This window comes from Limulus polyphemus, unplaced genomic scaffold (assembly GCF_000517525.1).
Source record: "Limulus polyphemus unplaced genomic scaffold, Limulus_polyphemus-2.1.2 Scaffold199, whole genome shotgun sequence".
Classification (NCBI taxonomy): domain Eukaryota; kingdom Metazoa; phylum Arthropoda; class Merostomata; order Xiphosura; family Limulidae; genus Limulus; species Limulus polyphemus.
This window is the reverse complement of record NW_013665809.1, coordinates 83,178-88,189: the sequence shown is the minus strand read 5'-3', so window position 1 is coordinate 88,189 and position 5,012 is coordinate 83,178. Positions and strand designations below refer to the sequence as shown.

The window sequence follows — 5,012 nt, the reverse complement described above, 5'->3', positions numbered from 1 at the left end:
GACCAGTCACAACTCATTGTGCAGGGATATTGATCAAAGAAGAAAGGATAGTAATGAACATTTTATACGACCAGTCACAACTCATTGTGCAGGGATATTGATCAAAGAAGAAAGGATAGTAATGAACATTTTATACGACCAGTCACAACTCATTGTGCAGGGATATTGATCAAAGAAGAAAGGATAGTAATGAACATTTTATACGACTAGTCACAACTCATTGTGCAAGGATATCGATCAAAGAAGAAAGGATAGTAATGAACATTTTATACGACTAGTCACAGCTCATTGTGCAGGGATATCGATCAAAGAAGAAAGGATAGTAATGAACATTTTATACGACTAGTCACAGCTCATTGTGCAGGGATATTGATCAATATTAACTTTATCTAAAAAAAATTGATCAAATTATAAACAAGAAATATATTTGTTTGAGAACAAAGCCACATTTGGCTATCTACTGTGTCTACCACGGGGAATCTGACCCCAGATTTTAGCAGTGTAAGTCCGTAAACTTACCTTTGTCTCACTTTGGGGGGCAGATAAAAAATTAAAAAATGTTTTACAAAATTGTAAAATAACTTGGACTAAACGGAAATCTCCAAATTTATACAGATTGTAAATTTTTAAAGTTTCTACTGTAAAGAATGAAAGAAGTATTGCATCATGTATTATTTAACGTTTACAATAAGATATCTTGAACTACGACATTTAATTGTTGCTCCATTAGGGCAGGAATTATTTCAGGCGAAAAGGTCTTTTGATTTTTATGCTAAAAATGTAACTTAGTTTAATAGCACCAACAGGTACTGACTTTAATATCCCGCAAAATTTGATTTCTATGTGACTTGCAGACAGACTTTAGACTTGCCATTATATATATTAAAGAAAACCCATTGCTGATACTGCTTGATTTATTTTTACAGAATACTCAATTTCGAAAATAGTATAAACCGATCACCCCTCAGCTACCAGAGCAGTACTACCATTTACGAGGCATTATCTCCAAGATATTTCCTTATGACCAACACATTTCCTGTGGGGGACTTTTATCGTCCTATTCTTATATCATTAGAGCTATGATGTCTGGAAAATTATCGTTTTCTCATGAGACTTGTAAGTTGGAGTAATTTGTTGATCGTCCTTTAAGTACTAAATAGAAATTCAAACAGGCGTCACAAAGAAAAAAAAATATATATATACCAAAAATAAAACATCGAAACTATAACTTAGAGCTTTATATTGTAATTTATTGATTCATTCAGTTAACATCTTTAAAGTAATATACATTAAGAAAAATTAGACTTTTAGAGTTTATACGATACTGAAAACACACCAACCAAAAAAAAAACAGTGTCTTTACTAGATGTCTGTCTTACCTTGAGAAGTTGCTTAAAGAAGTTTGGAATCTGAGGAAGAAATTTATGAAATTAAAGTTTAACTTGATTTGGTTCATCTTGCTCTAAATGGTGTTATATTTTATGTTTACAGATATATCTTTTATCGACAAATATTGCTTTCAGACTTCGTTTAATTTTAGATAGTTCCAAACAACAGTCAGTTTCATAATACAAACATGCTCAAATTCAAAGTGCTCTAGCGAGAAGATGAGTTAGGGTTTCGATATAACTAAAAATTCATAGTTCAACTACAAATAGAAGGAACAATAAATGAACGGTAAACAAAATAAAAATAGAATTTGCGCTTTCTCATAAAAGCAAGTAATAAAAAACTACTTATCTTTTTACTAGACGGTTCTAATTTACGTATGAAGATCAGATGCATGATCGGCATTATAAGTGGCGCAAAGAAAGCAAATGCCTGGAGCTCCATGATTTTAAAGATCCTCTGTTTGTTTGTTTGTTTTTTAAATAGAAATTCGGAAGGTTAAATAAAGAAAGTAGATATCTACAAAAAACCTTAAAAGAACCGTTTTCTGTGGGAAATATGTAGAGTGTAATCTTACACTTATCTCAATTGTTTGTGCACAAAAAAAGCCTTAGATTTAAGGTTGGCATCAGCTAAGATCTCAATTAATTGTGACATTTCTAAAACTCTAAATTTGGTGAAGCACATCTAGAAAAGTCAAAATTTAATTATTACATACATAAAGTGATATTTATATATCTATGATCCTTTAATCATTATCATTATTATATGTGAACCTTAATTAATGACATATCATTTACTGAACGGTTTTTTAGCCAAGTTTACAACTAACAGTAATGACGTAATTTAAATGTGATAATTTTCTTTCTATATATAAGTATATAGATGAAACAATATCTACTCCATGGTTTAATTTAATTGACTTCAATATGACCGTCATATGGTCCACTAATTAGTCAGCTCTGAATGAAATTATGAGAATAGGCATAAGAGGGAAGGAGTGGAAGCGAATTGAGGCCCTCTATTGTGCCCCAAATTGATTAGCGTCTGCAATACACAAATATAAAGCATATTTAATTGCAATATCTCATTTTTATGTGCGACGATTAAAGTCTCCATAGGCCAGGCATGGCCAGGTGGTTAGGGCGCTCGACTCGTAATCTGAGGGTCGCGAGTTCGAATCCTCGTCACACTGAACATGCTCGCCCTTTCAGCCGTGGGGGGTCGTTATAATGTGACAGTCAATCCCACTATTCGTTGGTAAAAGAGTAGCCCAAGAGTTGGCGGTAGGTGGTGATGATAAGCTGTCTTCTCTCTAGTCTTTCACTGCTAAATTAGGGACGGCTAGCGCAGATAGCCCTCGAAATTCAAACAAACGAACAATGAAGTCTCCATTTTAAGCAAAATTATTTAGTTTTGTATTAGTCACTAACTTGTGAATTGTTTTAAAACAAGTTCAAATATAGATGTCGCTTATCAAAAGAGTGTAATAGAAAGATTGCCTACTTAATTTTGGAATTCACGAAATAGCAGATTTCTACTTAAGATTCTCAATAATCAGAATTATTACAGAGGTCAATTTTTTTATGCTAAAAGAGGTTAGTTTGTGAAAACTAACGATCATAGTTTCAGATTGAGGCTGTAAGTGTACTCAATTTATCCATGAAATCTCAATAAACATTTCTTGGCCTGAGCTTTGATCCTTGTATTATATTCAAATCCTAAAACATAAGATAATTAATTATTATAACATATGTCACGTTCAATTTACGACGCACTTTAAATATACAACGATGTATGTAAATCAATGTATGCAATTAATTATTATGACATATGTCACGTTCAATTTACGACGCACTTTAAATATACAACGATGTATGTAAATCAATGTATGCAATTAATTATTATAACATATGTCACGTTCAATTTACGACGCACTTTAAACATACAACGATATATGTAAACCAATGTATTCACTGCGATAAATATCCATGTATAAGACGCTAAACTGAAAAAACTATATATATACTTACTTTGAAACCATTGGTATTATGTGTCGAATGAAAAATTAATTCAGAAATAAACCTTAAAAGTATATATTTGACAGAACCAGTAGTGATTAGCCTTATAACTGATGGTCTGATGGTTAGGGCGCTCGACTGCGGGTTGTGCGTTCGAATCCCTTTCACCGAACATGCTCACCCTTTCAGCCGTGGAGAAGTTATAATGTGACGGTCAATTCCACTGTGTGTAGATACCCCTCGAGTAGCTTTGTGCGTAATTCGAAACAAACAATTCTAATTGATATTACATAGTCTAATTAGCCATAATAACCGTCTTTATTACCAAATATCTTACTAACTATATAACGATTCTCGAGACAACTTATACACTACTTGGCGAAACCTGTTTCATGGGTTTGGATGGTAAATACGCATGAATTAATATAATTCGTACGACGTATTCTTACAACAACAAAATACGGCATGTTCAGTTCAAAGGTTAAGTTAAGCTTCATAACGTTTAAAACTTGTACATAACAGATACTTGTTTGTTTGTTTTGAATTTCACGCAAAGCTACACGAGGGCTATCTGCGCTAGCCGTCCCTAATTTAGCAGTGTAAGACTAGAGGGAAGGCAGCTAGTCATCACCACCCACCGCCAACTCTTGGCCTACTCTTTTACCAACGAATAGTGGTATTGACCGTTACATTATAACGCCCTCACGGCTGAAAGGGCAAGCATGTTTGGTGTGAGGGGGATTCGAACCTACAACTCGCAGTTTGCGAGTCGATCACCATAACCACCTGGCCATGCCAGGCCCCAGTTACTTGTAGTATTGTACACATTACTCAGTTATCTTTTTTTTTGACACACTCTACCATTAAAAAAAAAGAAAGAAAAACTTTAAATCTTTACACGGTGTATAAATGTGTGTTGTTGTTTTTTCATATATTTGCTAAAAGTAAAAAAAAATAAATTCAAAAACACAACAAAATTAATATAATCTGTAGAATGGGACTTCTCTATAATGAACGAATAGCTCACTCGATTCAAAGTGAGTTAATGCCGGTTGGAGTTCTTGTCATATCATAAAAATTTCAAAGCGTGAAGTGTTTATTTTTTCTTCTTGTGATGAAAATATTTTCTTTTTTGAACAGCGTCACCTTGTTGAAGCGCGTTTTGATATCTAATCTACATACCAAGTTTTAATTTTGGTGGAGCTGTAGTATAAGAAGCAACGATAATACTCCAAAGATGCGTAACTATTTTCAGGAAGTAAGAATGTAAAACTAAAAATTTTACAGAAAAATAATGTCTCGAACACCTCGAATGGAATTTAAACGATTTCCTTAACGTTTCTGTTTCTACTAAAAATGGGCTTCAAAATAAACAGTAAAGATATAAAAACTAAACATTTCTGTTTAAAGGATGGAAAATTTTTCAGAGCTAAATTATTTATTATTATGTCTTAAATGTTATTGAATCTACTGAAATTGTACTGTAGTAGTGTAAGTTGTTAAAAAGTGCTTTACTAGCAAATTCTACGATATAGTCTTTTAGCTCAGTTGGTTTTTTTTGTTTTGAATTTCGCGCAAAAGTTCCACGAGGGCTATCTGCGC

General features: G+C 33.0%; 1 protein-coding gene across 8 annotated transcripts in view; it reads right to left on the bottom strand.

Annotated features, from left to right (window-relative positions):
• Nucleotides 1-5,012, bottom strand: part of LOC106478314 (calcitonin gene-related peptide type 1 receptor-like) — a 164,918-nt gene that overhangs the window by 123,038 nt on the left and 36,868 nt on the right. For 3 of the 8 annotated variants that reach the window (XM_022381897.1, XM_022381901.1, XM_022381900.1), the window contains one exon: nt 1,380-1,409. The exons of the other annotated variants lie outside the window; for them this stretch is intronic. The gene's annotated coding sequence lies outside the window, so the exon portion shown is untranslated. The remainder of the gene's footprint in view (nt 1-1,379; nt 1,410-5,012) is intronic. 8 annotated transcript variants of the gene reach the window in all.